The sequence below is a fragment of the Vicia villosa genome, unplaced genomic scaffold (genome assembly GCF_029867415.1).
Source record: "Vicia villosa cultivar HV-30 ecotype Madison, WI unplaced genomic scaffold, Vvil1.0 ctg.000854F_1_1, whole genome shotgun sequence".
In the NCBI taxonomy this organism is placed as follows: Eukaryota; Viridiplantae; Streptophyta; class Magnoliopsida; order Fabales; family Fabaceae; genus Vicia; species Vicia villosa.
Genome location: NW_026705384.1, coordinates 555,583 through 580,307, shown reverse-complemented (window position 1 = coordinate 580,307; position 24,725 = coordinate 555,583).

Genomic DNA, 24,725 nt, shown 5'->3' with positions numbered 1-24,725 from the left:
ATGACCTTTAAGGATCAATATCATCAATATATGATTATTGAATTCATTTGACCAAAGAAAATCAAGAAAATTCATCAAGGATCAAAAAGTCAACAAAAGTCAAACTAAGTGCATTTTTGACCTAGTTCATGGATCTCAAAATTTCACCTACACAACTCAAAAAACTACCAACATGAAAGTTGTAGATCTCATCAAATAAAACAACTTCTCACAAAGGAACTTTATTCAAGAGATCAATCATTTAAGAGATATGGACTTTGGAAGTTATAGGTCATGAAAAACTTAGAAAATTTTTAAGTGTTTTGACCTAGTTTTCTTCAAACTTTGGGCCTGTTTTACACAAGTTTCCCAAATGATTTTGGAAAAACTCCAAACTAATGAATTGAAGTACATATTAAGGGCTTTCCAAATTGTGCTCAACCTTCTCCAAATTCATTTTGAGCTAGGAGTTATGCTTGTTCAAAGTTGGCCTCATAAGGTAAAATTACAGGTCATGTACAATTTGAAACTTTGCAATTTTGTGCATATGGCTTCACTAATGGATGCTACACGAGCCATAACACATCTGGAAACATACCATGCATCCATTTTCACCATGGCATAAGAATTGAAGAAGATTCCCAAAAGCAAGAACATGTGATTATGTAATCATTACTTTTGAGAATTTATGGTAAGTAATGATTCATCAATTGGAATCTTCTCCTAAGCCAATATAAAGCCTCTACATATCAGAAATGTTCCCCAAGATCAGATGAGATCAATAGATAGGGAGCTATCTCGGTTTGGCCATCATTGCATTTTGGAGATTCTTTGAATTTCTTCATGGCCAAGAAACCAAAACTCTCTCATTAAGCAAGCTCACTCCCTCAATCTGTACAGAACTCTTTGCCTATACATAGAAGTGTCATACTTCATATTAATCACACCAAAGCAACCACAATTCTCGCTTTCTCCTTCTTTCTTTCACTCTTAGCATTTTCAAAGGTTCTTTGGCAAGAAGACTCGGGTTCTTCAAACTAGAGCTCTTCCTTTGGAACTAAGTGTTCTAACCTTTCAAGGAGGTCCATTAGAGGTGATCCAAACACCTGGAACACTTCTGTAAGTGTGAGAACACCATCTTCACTTTCAATTTGGAGCAAAGTCAGTTGGAGGTCTGTAGCACGATTCAAGAGGAGTCAAGCAATTCCAAGCATCCAAACATGTTCCTAAGGGTATGGTGAAGCTATCCAGATGGTCGCAGCTCATCTGTAACTGCAGATTCACCAACCTCCATGTTCACTTGAAGCTCAATTTGAAGGAATCGTGTTGGACGATTCTGAGGTGTTCAAGTCATAATAAGCACTCAATTAGCACCACTGAGTCCCCAGGAAGCTTTTAGGATCACTCACACAAGCCCAGGTGTTCCTCATCATCCTCACGACCTTCATTTTCAGAGGTAAGATTCTCAACTCCATCTCTTTAATTCGTGTACTTTTTTTGATATATCTCGATACCAGTTTGTTCAGCATCATCAGAGGATTAAAAAGCCTCTATCATTATTCATTTATTCATCTTGTTCATCATTTAATTTTAAAATTAGGGTTTATGTGTTCTTCGTGTTCATACTGAAATTAGTTAGTTACACTTATAATAAATGAATTCTGAACCCATGATCATGTTCCTCGTCCAAAAATGAGCAAAATTGATGTTTACATCATACCATTTGGTTGAGAAACCAGAGAGTTAGAAATTCAAATTCTCACGAGCTCAAGGAAGAAGATGACTATGGTGGTGCGCAAATTTGAATCTCCAGGGTGTTTTTAAAATAAAACTACTTCATGGTGGTGATATTACAAACTGAGCGCGTAGCTCAGTTGGTCAGGTTTTGTGAAGTAGTGGTCAAGGGCGTGGGTTCAATTCTTGCTAGGACCAAAACCATTTTTTTTACCACTTTTCTTCTCTAATTTCTTCATAACTTAAACCATTTAATTCACTTATCAAATTAATTCATTTTAACTTTATTTTTCACACACTTGTTAATAAATATATCTATTTTATGAACAATCAAAAAAATCACAAAAAATATTATTTATTTCATGTATTTTTATTAGGTTTAAAATGGTGTATTTTTAAGTATTTTCTTAATACTTCAAATACATGTTTTCCTTTGTTTTTTAACCTAATTATTGTATGAATAATTTTGTGATAAAACCCTAAGCCATTTAGGTCTTAATTAGGTTTAGATTTCCTCTTTACTTTAATTGAATTGACTTTTTGTCAATTTTTAAAACTATTTTCAATCTCCGATCAAACGGACGATCCAGGTTTTCCGACAACAAAACCTTGTATCAATCAACTGTTTCTTATAAACAGTAAATAAATCTTTGGGCCTCTAATAAAGTGTAAGACCCAACACCTTTTTCTTTTCTTAGTTTGTTTTCAAAAATTGTATTTACAAAATCTTCTTTCTGTTTCCAAAACATTCTTCTGGTATTTGAAGGGCATTATTCCCGGTGAAACTCTTCAGATACCTATGTGACCTATGTCCATCTTCACTTCTTCTGTTTTCAAAAACCCTTAACTGTTTATAATAAATATTCAACTGTTATCAATAAAATTGTTGGTAAGGCTTTGTACATACTCCTTCAAAGGCCTCCACTCCATCCAGGTTAGGCTTTTTAGCTTTCAATTTACAGTCTTTATTTAAATTACTGTCAAATATAAACTGTTTATATATTGTTTAGGGCTACGTCTGAGTGTAAACCTTAGGACAGTTAAAATATATATATATATATATATATATATATATATATATATATATATATATATATTATAGGAATATGGCCTAGGATTGAGAATGTCTTCCCGGTGAAGGCTCTTTCCTAATTAGAGATTTTTAGTTCAAATCCTTAAGATGAATTATTCCCGGTGAAACATCTTGAAAAAGCCTTATAACCCAAACTAGGACACATCCACCCAAGAGGAATTATTCCCGGTGAAACCTCTTACCCATTTGCTTAAAGCCAAAATAAGTTCAAAACCACATAGCTTTCTCTTGTGCTATAACAAGGACCCTCGATTAGCCTCCTCTTGGGCTTTGTACAAGGACCCATAGGCTTCTTTAAAGCATTCCCAGCTTCCTCTTGAGCTTGTATACAAGGACCCATCAGGTTTCTTATAGACATAGGAACAGGTCTTTAGTCACCTTTTAGCCTATTCTGGTGAGTTTCTTCCACTCTTCAAACCAGACTTTAAACAAGCTAAGAATGTCTCAATCTCACATTGAGTACACCTTTTGGAATGAGAGAAATGGACAGTCTCTGTCACCCTTATCTTCATTAATCTTCCTTAGCAGAGTCTAGGATCCATAGTTATCTATCCTTAGTCAGTGTCAGCCTTAATCTTGGACTTTAAACAAGAAGTCTCAATTAGATAATCTTTCTTCTATCATTCATAAATCCCTGGAAAGGGTTAGCTTCCAAAAATCAGTCTTTTAATAGATAATTTCACCAGCTGAGTTAAAACCCCTGGAAAGGGTTAGCCTCCAAAAATTGAACTTTCAAAAGATAAATTCTCCAGCAGAGTAAAACCCCTGGAAAGGGTCAGCCTCCATTCATTCTTTAAAAAGATAATCTCACCAGTCTCAGTCAGTAAAAAACATACTTCTCAATAAAGAGTCAGCCTCAATTCTGGGCTTTGTACAGAACACAAAAACTTCTTAGCTTAAGTCAATCCCCAGTAGAGTTATCTCCCAGAGTCAATAAAACAATAAATCAATCAAAAGCCTCAAGCTTGGGCATCATACAAGCCAGCTAAAGTCAAATCTTTTATACAGTAGATAGACATAGCTTATCTCTATAGAGAGATTTTTCTCCTATTTCACCACATTCAAACAAACAAACATTTCAATTTCAATTTCAATTTCAAACATTCTCCCATTTAGGAATTTGAAAGGCATGCTCTGAGGAAAACAAACCCAGACTTGTACACTTTCCCTAATTTGGATGAGAATCTTTCTTTCATTCAAGAGACACGCGACTGGCATTCTTGCAAACATACAAGTAAGGTCCCTCTCTTAATGAAATGAATTCAGTTATTCTGTCACTCTTTTAATGTTTGTGGTGGAATAGTAGAAATACCTCTCTGTAAAGATGATTTCATGTCTCTTTACTGTAAACAGAGATTTAATTCAAGCTTCAACCTTGAGCTTTAAGAAAGGCACCAAAAATCATTAATTTCCTTAATTAGTTCTCCGAACTACAAAAAGCTCTGACTTCCATTAGGGATATGTAGGCACGAGGTTCACAAGGAATCTCAGCGAGCTAATAAAAAACCAAAAATAGTCAGTCAGTCTGTCTTCTTTTTTTTATTCAATTCAATTCCTTCTCCTAACACAAAGGAGAAACTTTCCCAATCAACAAAGCAAAAAACACAAACACATAGACACAGAGAAGGTTCCCGTAGAGTACTACGGATATGTAAGGTGCTTAAACTCTTCCCTATGTATAACCGACCCCCCGGACTCCAGAATTTCTAGTCTAGGTGAATCCCCACACTTAGCAAACTCCTAGGGTTTATTTGAGATCTTTTTCCCCTTTCCTACTTGTAGGATAATTAAAAAGTTCGTGTGATATCGTAGGAAGAACTGAAACAAAATTCATCCCGCCACGGGCGCATTCTCCTTCCAAATTCCGCGTGAAGGGTCTAGCGTGCCGTCCTCCCAAGTGAAACGGGGAGGTAAGGAAAACGACACCACACATTCAAGTAAAACTCATAAATGGTTTCATCCTCTTTCATCATGGCTGCATTATTGGAAAAACATACCTGGTTGATTGTGTTTATGCATGTTGCATATATGTGTCGAGACTTCAAATACTTACCACTAAGTTTGAAAATCTCAAGATGAAAGGGGATGAAACCATTTATGAGTTTTACATGAATGTCCGAGAGATTTCAAACAACTCTGCAGCCTTAGGTGAGAAAATGACTGAAGAAAAACTAGTAAGGAAGATTCTCAGATCACTGCCTAAGCGATTTGATATGAAGGTAACTGCCATAGAGGAAGCTCAAGACATCAGCAACATGAAGCTGGACGAACTTCTTGGTTCTCTTCAAACCTTTGAGTCAAGCATCTGTGAGCCTGTTGAAAAGAAGAACAAAAGCATTGTGTTTGTCACCAACACAGGTGATAAATCAAAAGAAAGCAATGGTGTAAGTGATGAGAATTTATCAGACGCCATAGCCATGCTTGGAAAGCAATTCAACAGACTTATTAAAAGGTTTGATCAGAAGTCCAGACCCGATGTCAGGAACACTTCCTATGACATCAGTCCGACATATGACTCAAGTAAAAGGTTCAAAACTGAGCAGAAGCCCTATCTAGGAAAAGGGGTTCAATGTCATGGATGTGAAGGATTCAAACACATTAGAGCTGAATGTCCTACCTAACACAAGGAGCAAAAGAAAGGATTGACTGTTACTTGGTCTAACGAAGACTCAGATTGAGAAAAGGAAACTGCAAAGCATGTCACAGTTTCAACAAGAATCTATGAATTTGATGATGATTCCAGTGATGATGATCTAACCTTTAATGAACTAGCTACCTCGTATAAGAAGTTGTGTAGGGAAAATGCTGAAGTCTGCAAACAAGTGGAAAAGTAAGAGGTGATCATAAGAGATCTAGAATCTGAAAAGATTAAACATCTTGCAACCATAGACTCCCTCAGTAGTGAAGTAAGCATGTTGAACCACAAACTTGATCAAATGACCAAGTCATTCAAAATGCTGAACAATGGATCTGATACTCCAGAAGAAATTCTGGAATATGGACAAAGATCAGGAGATATGTCTGGAGTGGGATTCGTGGCTAAAGAGGAATTAATCTCTGGCCTCAGGAGAATAGAATCCAAGAAGTGTGTGACTAACCAGATGTCAATCCAAATGTCACAACATCCAGAAAACAGAAGAAGGAGGCTCTCAAAGATAAGGTTCCAGAAATGGAGGTTTCATCACTGTGGAAGATTTGGTCACATAAAGCCATTCTGTTTCAGACTATTTGGATATCCAGACAAATCTCAACAAGTCAAACTTTATCATGATACCTTAACAGGAAGTAATCTGAGATAGCTAAGAATGTTGCTCTAATAGCACACACCGCTCTAAGAATGCCCACCAAAGAAGATTGGTACCTTGATAGTGGCTGCTCAAACCATATGACTTGTAGCACGAACTCACTGGTAAACCTCAAACCTGAGGAATCCAACTATGTGACTCTTGGTGATGGACATGTGAGAGAAATCAAAGGTGTTGGCATGATAGAAGGTCAGGGTGTTCCTAACTTACATAACGTTCTACTTGTGCAAGGACTGGCCACAAAACTTATAAGCATAAGCCATCTATGTGATGAAGGAATGTATGTCAAATTCACTAAAGAAGAGTGCATTGTTACCAACAAAGAAAATGAAGAAGTCATGAAAGGAGTCAGATTTGAAAATAATTGATATCTATGGGAGCCAACAAATTTCAAGTCTCGAACTACTTATCCCATGACCAATAGGATCAATGAAGAAAAAGATCAAGAAAGAACCATCAAATCAGAAGCTTCTACTCCCAGAACAAGAATCCTGACAGAAGGAATGGATGAGTCTGATGATGAGATCTTCATTGATGAACTCACCAGCAAAGAACTAGCTACTGAATACTCTGAGATGTGTGTACTAAATGGGGAATTGAGCAAGAGATTGACAATGTATGAAAATGCTTATGCACTGTTACAAGAAGAAAGAGTAAAACTCATAATGAACATTGTTGATCTAGAAGGAGAGGTGCAAGACACAAAAAGGGGAAAGAAGGCAAAACAAGAGGCTCAGCACACTACTATCTCATCCAAAAGGTGCTATCAATGTGGTAAGATAGGTCACCTGAGGTTCACTTGCCCTGAGACTCAGGAATATTCCTATAGAAGTACACCTCATCAGGAAAACCTGACTAAGGAGAAGCCATCGCAACAAAAGCCACGGGTGAAAGCTAGTCACTCAAGCCATCACATACCTGAAGAGAAGGTTGTAAAGAAAGCAGGAAACTCCAGAAAAAGGAAATCCAAACTGTAATACGGTGAACTGACTTTTTATTGAACGCGGTTAAGCAAGAGTCGCCACCGACTTTTATTTTATCCAAATAATCAGAAAGGCTAAAAGAATAGGAAAAACCTTTTAAATAAAAAAACTGAGTTCGGGGGTAATTATGCAAAGGGAAGGTGTAAGGCACCCTTTGCATCCATGGTTTTCCATGGGCTCTTAATTGCTTTGCTCTTTTGAAATAAATGTAGAAGAAGTGAATACGGACTTTAGCTCGTAAATGAGCGTAGCCATATTGAAGGTTTATGAAAAAAAGTGTTGAAAAGGAATTTTAGCCAGAGCAAGCCAATTAGGGGCAATTACCTTAATAATGTAGAAAAACAAGTCTTTTAGCCTTTTAGGGTGAAAGGGTCTATCCATGCCATAAGAGGGCAGGAAGCCTTTCATTTGGAGGTTGAAGGGTCGTCACAATATCGTTCGCCATAAGACTGTCCCATGCCATAGAGAGGCAGGTAGTCTAAGGGAAAGATCAGAATAGTCTTTCGATTAGGCAACCAGAGGATACCTCAGCCTTTCGTAGGCAACTTCCGAGGGACGAGATCATATTAGTGTATCGAAGGCAGCATCATTAGGGACTTATGATCTTTGCATTAATCGAGGCAACATGGATGAGGTATCCTCGTATTCGAGGGACATGGCTATTCTGCAAAAAAAAACACAAGGCAACAAGGCAACAGGCAACAGGCAACGAGAGGGGTTACCAAAAAGTGTGCGTGGGTGCAACAATCACGTGATTAATTCAGAAATTTAATCTTATAATTAGTGATGCTAATTCAGTTCAAGGCTTGCACTCCCTAAGATTACAAACCACGCAATAATATAATATGCAGATTGAGTACCTTTAAGGCCGAGCAATACAACCTCGGAACAGTTACAAATAATATGGGGAAGGGAAAAAGAAACCAGCGGATCTGACTCAAGTAATAATTAAAGCAGAATAAATAAACAAGGTTAAGATTTAGCGTTACCGGCTATCGAGCTTTGACGATTGGTCAACCCTGAAAAATCGGAAAAGGAAGAAATAAACAGAAGAAATAGTGAGTGTATTATCAATTCAAATGATAATTAGGGCTAACCCTAATTTGATAAAGAAAGCAAAATAAAATAGAATTAAAATAGAAATAAAATTGAACTTAGCTTTTGATTTGATCTGATATGGTTCGTAGTCGGGAGTAGCCTCGAGGTTAACCCTGAAAAATTGGCAAAGGCAGATAGAAAAAGAAGTGAGTGTAGGCGGAGTTCATTATATTTGAAGGCAAACCCGAATTTTAAATAAAATAACAAATATTTAAATAAGGTTTAAAACGGGACTTAGCTTCGTAATAAGCGTCGCGCATAGTCGGGAGAAACCCTGTTGCTAACCCTGAAACTGCACAAAGAAAAAAGAAAATTTCTCAGTGCAGGAATGATCCTTGTGAACCCTGATTAGGGCACAAGTTAGCCATGGTTAATAGCATAAGTAAAAATCAAATTAATTAATTATTGGTTTTCAACCTAATTAATTAAATCGGCAAAAATAAATTCTCGATTAAATTGTCTAACCCTAATAAGTATTTTAATCAATTAAAAGAAATATTAAACTAATTAAATAATTAGACAAGACTAATTTAATCATATTTAATCAAATGGATAAAATAAAAAAAGTTTTCAACAATTAAATCGAATTAATTATTTATTTATAAAATAAATATTAAAAATAAATGATTATGATTTTATGAGAAAGGAAGAAAAGATTAAAAGAAAATTTATGTAAAAAATAAAAAAACAATTAAATAGAACACTAGTTTTCGAATAAATAAAAATAAAAAAAGTTAGAACACTTATCTGGTAATCATATGTGGTAAGCCTGTGGGTGTCTACGGTATGCCAGCAGTCTTGTAGGCGTTGGATCTGCTGGAAGATTGATCTGGTGGTCACGATTGAGAAGGTGCAGCATGTACGTTTGGGAGTTGCACGCGCTAGATCTTCTGGTCTTAGCCTTGTCGAGAAAAAAAGAAAATAACGATACCTGGGGCTCGAACTCGCGTCCCCAAGGTTAATATGCATCCTCGTTACAACTTGGCCATTGTCATTCACTGATAATAATGGTCACCTTATTAATATATATTTCGAATGAAGCGCGCTTTTAAAAAATGAAACAAAGAAGGATCACGCCCCCTTTGCCTTTCTTCTTCGTTGAGTTTCCTAGGCTTGGCTTCTTCACACAATGCACACAAACCTTCACCCCTGCAAAATCAAGACTCAACAGAACAAATGCTAAATCGAGACTAAGGATATGGATTGGCTAAAAATCGACCACTGAATCCAATGGTTCTATCAGTTTTGGCTAATTTTCACTCTAACCTAATATCCCTAAATCAAAGATCCAGAACCCCAGCAATGGTGAACCATTCAAACACGCACAAAACTCAAATTAATCATTCAGAATACTTATAAACATTATTCTAAACACAAACATATGACCAAATTCAATTTATGCTGCGTGTATGACGAAAATCAGAATTGGAAAATTTGTTCAAACCGTGATCGACAATGGTGCGATTCAATAGGGGCTTGATGACTTGTGGCGGTCCAGCGTACTTCAAAGAAGGTCGAGGGTTTGATCTTGATGCTTGGAGCGACTCGAATTAGCCTCTGATTCTCTCTGCTATGTAGCTTTGGTTTCACGGTTTTTGAAGCTTCTTGTCAAGGTTCTGGCTGCGGCCCCCCATCCTTTGCAATCTGTCTAAGCTTATTATATATGGAGTGGATTTTAGGTCAAGAAATTGGATTCAATCTTAGTGAATTGTGGAGATTGAGATTTGATTAAAAATCAATCATCCAAGCTTTCCAATTTTGTTCAATCTCACTCTTTTCCAAATATTCTCACGTATATCTCTTGCCTTGTGAATCAGTATTAATTATATTGACAAATGTCTCATATAATCTTTCCCCTTTCATTATGATTTTAATTTGATTTTTAAATGAATAAAAATCAATAATTAAAGAAATAAAATCATAAAATAAAAAGAAGTTGATTTATGGGCCTTCTAGGATGTAAGATTGGGCTTCTTCTTTTTGTACCTAAAAATATTAGTAAGAGCAAACAAATTTTGCATTTAAAGAAAAAGGATAAAATATTAGTATAATGAGTTAAAATGATTTAATAGTTTTAATTTAAAATTCAATTTAAATTAAAGTTGAATTAAATATTAAAACTATAAACCTCAATAATTAGTGGAATAATAATCAAAGCTATTAAATCGTAAAATGAACATATGCATGAAATTTTTGGATTTTTTGTATAAATGCAAATTTATGTTAATGTCCTAATGGAAGTATAAAAACATAAACCAGTAGAAATAAAACCAGGAGGGCAAATTTTGGGGTATAACAGCTGCCCCTGTTCAATTTTCTTATATCTGAAGATGTAGACTGGTATGTGTGCTTGTCGGAATCTGAAGGTAGAAGGGGATTGAACACTAGAATACCCGAGAATTTGCCCTGGCTGAAGTAGGGACTTTTTATTGGAGATGGGCTTGAAGATGCCATCCAGGGGTTTGGAAAAGATATATGATTGAGATGGGCTTAAAGATGCCATCTAGCTTGATAGACTTGAGAGTCAGAATACGTCGTACATTAGACCGTATTTGAAGAATATACTTAGGATGAGTCGTACGTTAGACTGGAGGATGGGTCGTGCGTTAGACTGAATCCAATTTGCATCGGTAGATGTTTGGAAAGCCGTGCGTTAGGCTGAAGGATGAGTCATGCGTTAGACTGAATCCAATTTGCATCCGTAGATATCTGGAAGACCGTGCGTTAGGTTGAAGGATGAGTCGTGCGTTAGACTAATCCAATTTTCCTCCGTAGATGTCTGGAAAACCGTGCGTTAGGTTGAAGGATGAGTCGTGCGTTAGACTAAATCCAATTTGCATCCGTAGATGTCTGGAAAACTGTGCGTTAGGTTAAAGGATGAGTCATGCATTAGACTAAATCCAATTTGCATCCGTAGATGTCTAGAAAACCGTGCGTTAGGTTGAAGGATGAGTCGTGCGTTAGACTAATCCAATTTGCATCCGTAGATGTCTGGAAAACCGTGCATTAGGTTGAAGGATGAGTCGTGCGTTAGACTAATCCAATTTGCATCCGTAGATGTCTGGAAAACCGTGCGTTAGGTTGAAGGATAAGTCGTGCGTTAGACTAATCCAATTTGCATCCGCAGATGTCTGGAAAACCGTGCGTTAGGCTGAACTTTGAATAAGATTCGAATCTTCGTAATGTACCTGTCAGATATTGTTAGTTTTTATGCAATATTATGGTGCATGCATTATGCGACGAGTCTCTCAAAATAAAAGAGAAACTTGCATGTTATGTATGAATTATTATGAGGTAATGTATGCAATGTATGAATATGAATATGATTTATGCTGTCTTGTTTGAGAAAATAAATATGTCTTTGTGATTTTATTGTCTGATCTTGTCTTGAAGATGCTAAGCTGGAGATTTATGATTTCCGCTTGGGGATGAATAGTAATTTGATGTACCCTGACTGGGATAAAAGATATTAGTAAACCATGTTGGAGAAGAACAAAGTGTTGGAGAATCGGTAGTGTTGAAGGTGTAAACTCTGTTGGGGAGCCAAGTCTTTGTCGGGACGAGAGCATTTGAAGATATCTTCTTAATGATTGCTCTGTGGGGATATGATCTTGTGAACCCGGCTCTGTGGGGGAGACATGGGTGTCTTGAAAGTTGCCCCTAGTATTATAGTAACTACCACTCCTAGATTTACTTTGATTAAGACACACCACTGATCATTGATCAAGATGTCAAACTGGACTTGCATAGATTTTCCCCTTCTAGTAAGGACCTTTTGGAAAGATTCGCCTCGCGAGGACCTTGTGAGATGTGTACTCTGGGTGACATGCCCCTAGTACTTAGTATGATGCGCCTGACTGATCGGGCGGTAGCTTCGGCCCCACTTGGGTGCATGCCCCTGATTGTTGATGCTTCTGAGATATTTTGAAATTCGACCTGATTATCCCAAATTGATCGGGAAATAGTTGGAAACTCACTTGATATAGGCATTTGAGAGTTTCTTGGAATTTTGACTTGATTTCCCCAGATCGATTGGGAAATAGTTTGAAATCCACTTGGGATGTATGCCTTTGACTGTTTGGCATTTGAGAGATTCTTTGAATCTTGAATTGATTGCCCCAGATTGATTGGGCAAAGCGTGCCATGCCCCTTGTATACGTAGGAGACATTTCTTCTTGGAGTAATCTTGTATGTCGGGATAACTTTCAGTCATTAGTTGTACCCTGTGCAAATTCTTTATGTTGCTAACATTTGAAATTATGTAGCAGAATATGTTTAATAATGTATTCATGAGATGCAATTCGTACGTCTGTCTTGAGTTTTTGAAAAACATTAAAACAGGAGATGTACAAGCGTGATATTTGTAAAAACGTGGTGTTTGTAAAAGAATGAAATACCAACTCAGCATTGTGGTAAACCTTAAGGAGTCGGGATACCTTTGTTGTGGCAGTATGCTTTCGAACTAACCATGCTTCAGTTAGGACTTTCAAGGGTTGTAGCGTGGCTTGGTTCACGGTTTAAGAAACAAAGGATAAAGGCTCAAAATTTATTTGTACCCATCCCAATCTTCATGATGTTCTTCGATCCTATGCTCAGTTAACTTTTCGTTTAAGTCCTAGCAGAGCTTGAAGTCATAACTTTGACATTTGATGATGGTTTAAGTAATGGAAGTTTATTTGGACAGGCAGTCATCTTTTTTTGTTTTTGTAATTCTTTTCCTTTTGTCGAGGATTTTTTAGTGACCTCTTTTTTGACTTTGTTATCCCTAACTTTTGCCTGAACTGTTTATTTTGAGATTACAGTCAGCGGGATGTTTCAATTTTTGATAAATCTCCTTCATAGGTTTTGACTTTACAGTTTTTTCTTCTTGATGCGTATTGACTGCCTGACTTAATGGTTACGGGAATCCATCATTATTTGTGTAAACAATAGCTAGTATACTTGGGTTAACTGAGTGACTACCCTGCCCCAGGTTATGATTATAGGTTTTAAATTATTCAAGAAAGAAAAACTCCTACACCTTAGGCTCAAAGGGTTGACTAGGGATTAACATCCTTATATCTCCACTGTTTAGGAATTGAAACAATGCCTGTACATCGTCAGCATAGTCTGTTCAAAAGCATAATGTATGAGGTTGCGGTATCGTTTTCGTCATCCTCCCTTAAAAGGCTTACAGCTTAGCAGGAATTGAGTGCCACAAAACATATGCAAAGTAAAGACATAACTTAAAATGAGTGATAACGAAATAATTTATTCAAGACAGACATATGCAATGCACTGATGATGATTATTAAAACAGATAATGTCTATCATAAGTCGAATGTTTAAACAAACAGAATAGAATTTGCAAATGAAAGTAAAGCTAATGATTAAAAACGTTCATCCTTCTAGACATCAATCCATCTTATCGTGATTAGGCATGGGAACCGTGATCACTACAGGAGTCTTGGGATGGTTGAATTCAACTTCACCAGCCTCGATCAGGTCTTGAATCTTGTTCTTCAGCGTCCAGCAACTATTTGTATCGTGACCAGGGCTACCGGAGTGGTATGCACATCTCGCATTGGGATTATAGCCGCGAGCGGAAGTACTAGGATTCTTAGGGGGGGTCCTTTAAAGTAATCAACTCTGACTTTAGCAAGTATTGTAATGCCTGAGCCAGTGACATGTTAATCTTTGTGAACTGACGCTTAGGTGCCTCTGACTTGCGTCCTTGTTGTGGAACTGGTGTAGAGATCAGAATTGTCCCCACAGATTGGTTGTGTTCATTACGACTTTTCTGATTGTACACAGCATTAGCCATGTAGGGCTTCTCAAGTGAGTTAAAGTCAATGATCTTATCATCAATGAGGTCTTGAATCTTGTGCTTCAATTGCCAATAATCCTCTATATGATGACCAGGACTATTCGAATGATATGCACATCGCGCATGGTACCTATACCCAGGAGCGGGATTGGTAGGCAGTGAATATGGAGGCAATAGAGTTATCAAGTTCTGATTGAGCAGTTGTTGTAGAACTTGAGACACCGGTATGTGTAACGGAGTAAATGACCGCTTAGGCTTTGATCTCTGATTATCTTGACCACCTTGCTGCCTATGTTGATCCTTCTCCTTCTCGATCAGAAATGCCTTTAATTTTGCTTGCCCCTTGGCCAAGTGAAAGATTATTTTTCGGAACTGGTTATTCTGAGCCTGGAGATTTTTGACAGATTGTTCAAGATCCATTTTCTCACTGAAATAAATAGCGGAAAGATGAGGTATTTGCTTTATAAAACCTGTGATGTAATGCTATGAATGGTATGTGTATGCATATGCAATGTTTCCAAGGAATTGAAGGATTTTTAACACATATTGAAAATAAAAGAAAAAATATTAATAAAAACATGAAAATATAATGTTATGAAGTTAATAGTTACATCTGAAAGTGCTAGAAATAATATAAAAATAAAATATAATAAAAATCAGTCTTCGAGTCGGCGCTTTCTCTTTAAACTTCTGATCTCCTCTTTGTGAGCTTTAATCATCTCGTTTCTTTCTTGGACGAGTCTATCAGTCTCTTGTTCCCATGATTGTATCTGATCTGGAGAGACGAAATCCTCAATCTTCCATTTGCGGGAGAAATAGTCAAGCATACCATCTCGCTCTTTAGCATCAGCCACCAATACCGCTTTCTCAGCTTCAACCTTATGCAAGCGCCTTTCAAGATCCGCCTTTTCCCTTCTTAAAGAAGCAACGGTAGCAGCAAGGTCTTCATTTGGAGCGGGGACATAAGGCTCCAAAACCACAGGAATGATCGGAGGGGTAACCCTTGGCACAACAGGGATATCAGACGGATATGGCATACCATACTCAACAACTCGATCATAAATCCACCTAAAATAAATATCTGAAGGGATGTAACTCCTTAGTCCCAATTCTCTTATGCATACTTTCTTTACCTTGGACCAAGCTCTAATAAACAACTTCTTCTTTCCGGTTGTATCTGAATCGTAATCAAAATTTTCCGAGCTAAGATATATGGAGCGAGGTTTGTCTTTCAAAGCGAAACCAAACTGATGTCGAGCTAGTATGGGATTATAAGTTATTCCTCCTCGAGTACCAAGAAGAGGTACATTTGGGAAGTCTCCACAACTATCAAACAAATGGGTTCCTTCAAACTCTTTTTGGTTCCAAATGATATCATCGTATGAAAGCCTCATGACTCTCTGAACCCAAGTCAAACCTTCTTCATTCTTTATTGTAGAACGGGATAAGTGTGAAATAAACCACTTATGCAATTATGGTGCGCATCTAAGAATACAACCTTTGCCTTTAGATGATCAATGATGGATGGAATGCAACAAGTCACCCAATAAAGTTGGAACCGGATTGTTACCAATGAAGATCTTAAGAGCAATCACATCCACAATTTTGTCATAACGAGGGAACAGAACTTGCCCATAGATTAGGCAAGCGAGGACTTTTTGAAGAGCATCCATACTTGCAGCATTAATTAAGATGTCAGCTTGACTATATAAGAAATCAATCGGTAAACCAGTATATTCTCCTTTATTCACCCAAGCCTTTTTAATTTCTGATCGAGGAAAATGCAATGCAGCAGCAACATCTTCAAACTTAGGAGTTTCTTCTTCACCAGTGTAGGGTATCTGATCAAGTATCGGTAATCCTAAAATGGAGGAGAATTCTTCCAATGTAGGAACCAACTGGAAGTCCCTATAAGTAAAGCAATGCAGTAGAGGATCATAAAACCGGATCATGGTGTTGAGGAGCGTTTCATCCACTTTGGTTCATACCAAGCTGATTAACTTGTTAAGAGACTCGGAAAGCACGAGAGCACCAGAAACATTGTCACAAAGCATCTTCAAAGGTGTAGGCACTCCCTTGAAGCTGAGGCAAAAAGGCTTACGAACTTTAATTCCCATGACCTACAAAACAAATTATGGTTAACAATCCTTTAATCCCTTGAAAGGGGTTAGTCATGCTATGTATGGATGATGCATGTATGCATGATGCACATACACAAATAAGTCACACAAATCACACAATTTTCTTAGGCTCGGCTTGCATGGATTTTGACCGGGGTATACCCTTCCCACATGTACTTCTATGGATAAAGAGATTTCAGCAACGGGTTCTACCAAGTGACTCAGTATTGTCATCCCCCTCTAAAGCACCCTCGAACATGGTACATGCATACCATGCAATGATACTTTAGGAAGAAACCTATCTGAGCTGTAGTATTGGGTAACAACCATAACTTGGCATGCACCAAGAATAGCCCCCCCACTACGTTCCTAAAAGTTAAGATGGGTTAAAGGTGACTAAAGGTCCCTGAGCTCCGACGCACCCAAAGATACATGCATAAACCTCTCTCATGCAAAAGAGGTACACAATAACCAGTGGAGGCCTAACTCAAGTGCGAACTTCATTTTGACCAACCCCAAGCATGCACAAGGGGGGTCTCCATGACTATGCCGCTCCTAATCTTAAGTATTCTTGAATCCGGGAATAGGATTCGTCCTTCATTTATTTCCCAAAACAGCCCTGAAAAATAAAGTAAACAAAGCAAACAATAGAAAACATTTAAGTGATTCCTAAACTTTTAAGGTAACCCCTCTTTTAATCGAAAAATCCCCAGCAGAGTCGCCAGTTTTGTAATACGGTGAACTGACTTTTTATCGAAATGTCGCGGTTAAGCAAGAGTTGCCACCGACTTTTATTTTATTCAAATAATCAGAAAGGCTAAAAGAACAGGAAAAACCTTTTAAATAAAAAAACTGAGTTCGGGGGTAATCATGCAAAGGGAAGGTGTAAGGCACCCTTTGCATCCATGGTTTTCCATGGGCTCTTAATTGCTTTGCTCTTTTGAAAGAAATGTAGAAGAAGTGAGTACGGACTTTAGCTCGTAAATGAGCGTAGCCATATTGAAGGTTTATGAAAAAAAGTGTTGAAAAGGAATTTTAGCCAGAGCAAGGCAATTAGGGGCAATTACCTTAATAATGTAGAAAAACAAGTCTTTTAGCCTTTCAGGGTGAAAGGGTCTATCCATGCCATAAGAGGGCAGGAAGCCTTTCATTTGGAGGTTGAAGGGTCGTCACAATATCGTTCGCCATAAGACTGTCCCATGCCATAGAGAGGCAGGTAGTCTAAGGGAAAGATCAGAATAGCCTTTCGATTAGGCAACCAGAGGATACCTCAGCCTTTCGTAGGCAACTTCCGAAGGACGAGATCATATTAGTGTATCGAAGGCAGCATCATTAGGGACTTATGATCTTTGCATTAATCGAGGCAACATGGATGAGGTATCCTCGTATTCAAGGGACATGGCTATTCTGCAAAAAAAAAACACAAGGCAACAAGGCAACAGGCAACAGGCAACGAGAGGGGTTACCAAAAAGTGTGCGTGGGTGCAACAATCACGTGATTAATTCAGAAATTTAATCTTATAATTAGTGATGCTAATTCAGTTCAGTGCTTGCACTCCCTAAGATTACAAACCGCGCAATAATATAATATGCAGATTGAGTACCTTTAAGGCCGAGCAATACAACCTCGAAACAGTTACAAATAATATGGGGAAGGGAAAAAGAAACCAGCGGATCTGACTCAAGTAATAATTAAAGCAGAATAAATAAACAAGGTTAAGATTTAGCGTTACCGGCTATCGAGCTTTGACGATTGGTCAACCCTGAAAAATCGGAAAAGGAAGAAATAAACAGAAGAAATAGTGAGTGTATTATCAATTCAAATGATAATTAGGGCTAACCCTAATTTGATAAAGAAAGCAAAATAAAATAGAAATAAAATTGAACTTAGCTTTTGATTTGATCTGATATGGTTCGTAGTCGGGAGTAGCCTCGAGGTTAACCCGGAAAAATTGGCAAAGGCAGACAGAAAAAGAAGTGAGTGTAGGCGGAGTTCATTATATTTGAAGGCAAACCCGAATTTTAAATAAAATAACAAATATTTAAATAAGGGTTAAAATGGGAATTAGCTTCGTAATAAGCGTGGCGCACAGTCGAGAGAAACCTTGTTGCTAACCCTGAAACTGCACAAAGTTAGCCATGGTTAATAGCATAAGTAAAAACTAAATTAATTAATTATTGGTTTTCAACCTAATTAATTAAATCGGCAAAATTAAATTCTCGATTAAATTGTCTAACCCTAATAAGTATTTTAATCAATTAAAAGAAATACTAAACTAATTAAATAATTAAACAAGACTAATTTAATCATATTTAATGAAATGGATAAAATAAAAAAAGTTATCAACAATTAAATCGAATTAATTATTTATTTATAAAATAAATATTAAAAATAAATGATTATGATTTTATGAGAAAGGAAGAAAAGATTAAAAGAAAATTTATGTAAAAAATAAAAAAAACAATTAAATAGAACACTAGTTTTCGAATAAATAAAAATAAAAAAAGTTAGAACACTTATCTGGTAATCATATGTGGTAAGCCTGTGGGTGTCTACGGTATGCCAGCAGTCTTGTAGGCGTTGGATCTGCTGGAAGATTGATCTGGTGGTCAGGATTGAGAAGGTGCAGCATGTACGTCTGGGAGTTGCACGCGCTAGATCTTCTGGTCTTAGCCTTGTCGAGAAAAAAAGAAAATAACGATACCTGGGGCTCGAACTCGCGTCCCCAAGGTTAATATGCATCCTCGTTACAACTTGGCCATTGTCATTCACTGATAATAATGGTCACCTTATTAATATATATTTCGAATGAAGCGCGCTTTTAAAAAATGAAACAAAGAAGGATCACGCCCCCTTTGCCTTTCTTCTTCGTTGAGTTTCCTGGGCTTGGCTTCTTCACACGATGCACACAAACCTTCACCCCTGCAAAATCAAGACTCAACAGAACAAATGCTAAATCGAGACTAAGGATATGGATTGGCTAAAAATCGACCACTGAATCCAATGGTTCTATCAGTTTTGGCTAATTTTCACTCTAACCTAATATCCCTAAATCAAAGATCCAGAACCCCAACAATGGGGAACCATTCAAACACGCACCAAACTCAAATTAATCATTCAGAATACTTATAAACATCATTCTAAGCAGAAACATATGACCAAATTCAATTTATGCTGCGTGTATGACGAAAATCATAATTGCAAAATTTGTTCAAACCGTGATCGGCAATGGTGCGATTCAATAGGGGCTTGATGACTTGTGTCGGTCCAGCGTACTTCAGAGAAGGTCGAGGGTTTGATCTTGATGCTTGGAGCGACTCGAATTGGCCTCTGATTCTCTCTGCTATGTAGCTTTGGTTTCACGGTTTTTGAAGCTTCTTGTCAAGGGTCTGGCTGCTGCCCCTAATCCTTTGCAATCTGTCTAAGCTTAGTATATATGGAGTGGATTTTAGGTCAAGAAATTGGATTCAATCTTAGTGAATTGTGGAGATTGAGATTTGATTAAAAATCAATCATCCAAGCTTTCCAATTTTGTTCAATCTCACTCTTTTCCAAATATTCTCACGTATATCTCTTGCCTTGTGAATCAGTATTAATTATATTGACAAATGTCTCATATAATCTTTCCCCTTTCATTATGATTTTAATTTGATTTTTAAATGAATAAAAATCAATAATTAAAGAAATAAAATCATAAAATAAAAAGAAGTTGATTTATGGGCCTTCTAGGATGTAAGATTGGGCTTCTTCTTTTTGTACCTAAAAATATTAGTAAGAGCAAACAAATTATGCATTTAAAAAAAAGGATAAAATATTAGTATAATGAGTTAAAATGATTTAATAGTTTTAATTTAAAATTCAATTTAAATTAAAGTTGAATTAAATATTAAAACTATAAACCTCAATAATTAGTGAAATAATAATCAAAGCTATTAAATCGTAAAATGAACATATGCATGAAATTTTTGGATTTTTTGTATAAATGCAAATTTATGTTAATGTCCTAATGGAAGTATAAAAACATAAACCAGTAGAAATAAAACCAGGAGGGTAATTTTTGGGGTATGACACAGACGAAACAAACATCACAAAAAGGATGTAGGTTTCTCAGCTACAAACAGGAACAAAACAGTCATAGAGGACATTGTAGAAGGAAGTGAGTTGACTCACTCAGCAGATCAGGTCAATATTAATACAGATGTCCTAACATCAAAACTGGCTGAGAGCTCAATTGTGCAAATTGAGACGAACAAAGCACCCAAGATTGATGAATGTTCTTCAGTAAATATTCAAAGAATCATTCAAAAGGATATCACTGCTCCAAATACTGTCCCAAGGAAGGGATCCATCAACAGTCAGGATCCCCTGAGAAAGAATATTAGAGAGATAGACCAAGTCTCAAGATTCTGGATGGAAAGAGCTCTGGACTCACAGTCACACTTGGAAGATCAAGTAAGAAAGGAGAGCAGGATTCTTGTAATCACAATGAAGATGCTAAGCTGATGACATGTATGATTTCTACTAATCTGTTGAACTGGTTTAAATCAAGCTGGACATACCTTGGTGTTTCTCACCAGAATATAGAGTGGAATGTCGTAACTATGCCTTACTACATAAAAAAAAAGTGGAGGACAAATGGAAACTCATACAAAAGTCAACTATTGATCCAGATATTGCCAACAAGCTAGATATCCAGGAGAACTATCAGATGACATCCCACCACTATAGCCCTAGTATGATCACAGAGTGCAATTCTACCTCAGAAACAGGTTTAGAGCTAACTCACAATGTTGAGATACCTCAACAATCTCGGTTCATCTCTCTTGAAACAATACCTTGCACACACACTCACTCAGAAGGGGGCAACCCTGAAAGAACTCTGAATGATGCAAGTATGCAACTGGTACATATGCTGCATATTGAAGATGATTCTAACAAGAGTGACGAGAAGGCTTCTAACAAAATTAATGACATCTTCACAAAAGCTCTTGATGCTACATAGTTTGAGAATTTGTGAAGCAAGTTGGGACTCTGCATCCTTGAAGAACCATAGAGTTAAACAACAACAACAAAAAAAAACAAAAACAAAAATACAGGTGGAGAAGACACTTCTTTTAGCTTTGGCAACATTACTGGCCAAACAGGGGGAGAAGTATAATGTGTCACCCAGAACGACAAGAATGGTGGTTGTGTGTGATTAACAATTCTATTTGCTTATCTTTGTGTCGATCTGCTTGTGCTTGTGCTACTCTTGTGCACTGTCTGTTTTTGTCTGAGCACTATGTGCATACTGATGATGTATGATGTTTGTTCGTATTAGCTTGTGTTTGTTTTGATTATCCGCTGCAAGTGTTTCTCTGGTATGGTGTGATAGGGTGTTTTAGCCAAAAATTTGCCAAAGGGGGAGATTGAAGGTGTTTTGCATGTTGGCTGCATTATTGGTAAAACATACCTGGTTGATTGTGTTTATGCAGGTTGCATATATGTGTGGAGCTAATACAGGTTTTGTAGTGAATGTCATGATCGATGTCATGACATCCTTGTGTGACAGTAGGAGCTATTATTGTTTATTAATTGTGTTTCCTGATTTATCCTTTTTATCAGTTTAGAAAACTTTTTATTGAGTGCTGCATATTTCATCCAGAAGATCCTACTGACAGCACATTATGTAACAGACAATTGGCGTGTGAATTAGGTTAACTTTGTTAACCCTAATGTGTTTCTAAAAAAGCCCAAGGCCCAAGACTGCATATAAAAAGACTTGCAATCCTAATTTGGAACACAGACAGAAGATTGTGTATTGTGAAGAACGGCTGTTCTGTATCTGTCTCTTGTGATCCACGCTATTATCTTTGATGATTGCGTTGGAATTAGTTTGTGTTTTTATTGCGTCACTCTAAGCTTTTAAGCACGAGTTTGTGTCTCTTGATTGAAGCTTTTAAGCAGATCAAGGTGTTAGACGCTGGCCTTAGGATCTAGAGGGGGGGTGAATAGATCGTTCACAGTTTTACGGATTTAAACAACTTTTCAGCGGAAGTGATTCTGAATCGACTCGCGTCTATTCCGAACCACTATCGAAACGATTATATATGTGTTTAAAAAACCAGTCAAAGACTTGAAGTAAATGATAAGAGTATATGTTGCAGAATCAAAGCGTTTCTCTTATTGAAAATCAGATTAACTTTTTGTATGATGGACAATGTTTGCAATGCAGTAAGAGTGATAGAAACAAATATACAAACACTTGGTGATAATGATCAAATTGAAGGTAATTCAATGTGTGGTGGATTGTGATGTTTATGTAAGAACTTAATTCACAATCTTAACACTTGAATCGTTGATCAATTTGCTATTATAACCAAATATGAACAGAATGTAAATGAAAAAGTAAAAGCGACAAGAACACGATATTTGTTTAGGCAGTTCGTCGATCGTCCTCGCTACGACTACGTCTGCCCCCAATTCCAAATTGAAATTGGGTAATCTTTCATTAATGTTGAAAGTAGTATATACAAAGAAGATAACAAAGCGATAAACGATAAACCAATTATGTCGATCCTTTGAATCTTCTTCCCCCTTAATCTTGAGCAAGATCAAGGTTATCCAAGAGCTTCACTTTGATTCCCTTCTGCAGTGTCTTGATTCCTTGAACTCCCCGTTCCTCAATCGTTACACTCAGCCGAATCCTCAATGAACGCCTCTTGATAAAAACCCCCAAGAACCACCCGTCGTGGAGGACAAAACCCGCAGATTTTATTCACCAACAAACCCCACAAACCTTCACCCACTAGGAATCTTCAATTCCGTTCCATGGACGTTATCGAACTCATCACTAACCCGCAACGCAAGAATGATTATGTGTAATTGTGTTGGAGATGATGAAGAACGAAGATGAGAAGCGTTTGTGTATCTTTCAGTCGTTGGTGTTGTCTTGAATAATTACCCTTGGACAATATATATGATAGCTTAACAGTTGGAGATGAGAGAAACAGAATTTTTGGCATTCTTGATCAGTTAGGTCGACCTCTTGTAGTGCTTAGGTCGACCTAGCAGAGCTTGCAGAATTTTGCTCCCAGTTAGGTCGACCTGTTGAAGGGGTAGGTCGACCAGAATCCTCTTCTGATGCGTTCTGGGGACATTTTCACAGATTAGGTCGACCTAGTTGTTGTGTAGGTCGACCTAACAGGCTGGTATGTAAAATTCATCAATTTAGGTCGACCTAAATGGTGTGTGAGTCGACCTAGCAGGAGTATAAGAATTTTTCTCCATTTTAGGTCGACCTGGGTTGATGGTAGGTCGACCTAACTGCTGCTTTTCTGCATTCTTCTTGTTGTTTGAATGCTTATTTGAGTTTGCCATGAATCAAAAACATCTTTGAGTGTAATCTTGTATTCACATACTCCCCCTTTTTGATGATGGCAAACCATTCGTCTAAGCTTTGGTAGTAAGTGATAAAGACTCAACAAAGCTCCCCCGTACATCCAGCATCTATCTCTCAACAAGGCAATCTCTCAACAAAGCTCCCCCGTACACTCAGCACTCATCATTTATCTCCCCCTTTGTCAACATCAAAAAGAGAAAACAAGAGAATGGGAGAGTAACAAGACAACCATAGATAACAATGCTAGCATGTACAGTATAGTAGATAAAAGGTAGTTAGTGATAGCATGAGACACATATGTGAGCAAGAGCAATCTTTATGCATGAAGTCACTATAAGCATGTTAATTGATAGCATATTATAGTATCAATATTTTTGGAAGTGAACAACAAATACGTTACCGCTTTTGCAATATGACGTCTGGCTTGATGATGAACTACCTTTACGCTAAGAAAAATGTTAGCAAGAAATATATATATACATAAAGTAAAGAAATAATATTAAGAGAAAAAAAACGTAATTAGCCCAAATTAGAGATATCGAGTATCCCTAATTCCCTACGAATGTTGAAGTATTGCTCCGTTGCTAGAGGTTTGGTGAAGATGTCAGCTAGTTGCTTCTTGCTTTCTACATGTTCAAAAGTAGCGTCTCCTTTCTCTACATGATCTCGTAGAAAGTGATGTCTTATTTCAATATGTTTGGTACGTGAGTGTAAGACAGGATTTTTACTCAAGTTGATGGCGCTTGTGTTGTCGCACATGATAGGTATGCGATCTAGCTTAATACCAAAGTCAAGAAGTTGTTGCTTGAGCCATAATATTTGTGCACAGCAGCTTCCAGCAGCTACATATTCTGCCTCAGCAGTGGATAATGCAACCGATACTTGTTTCTTACTATGCCAACTTATCAATGAGTTTGAGAATAGATGACACGTTCCACTAGTGCTTTTTCTATCGGATTTGCAGCCAGCAAAATCTGAATCGGAGAATCCTACCAAATGACACTCATTTCCTTTTGGATACCATAGGCCATATGTAGTAGTTCCACGTAAGTATCGCAGAATTCTTTTGACAGCTTTCAAGTGAGATTCTTTTGGACAAGATTGATATCTTGCACACATACACACACTAAACATAATGTCTGGTCTTGAGGCAGTAAGATACAATAGTGAACCTATCATGCCTCGGTATAATTTCACGTCAACCTCTTTACCTTTCTCATCTTTG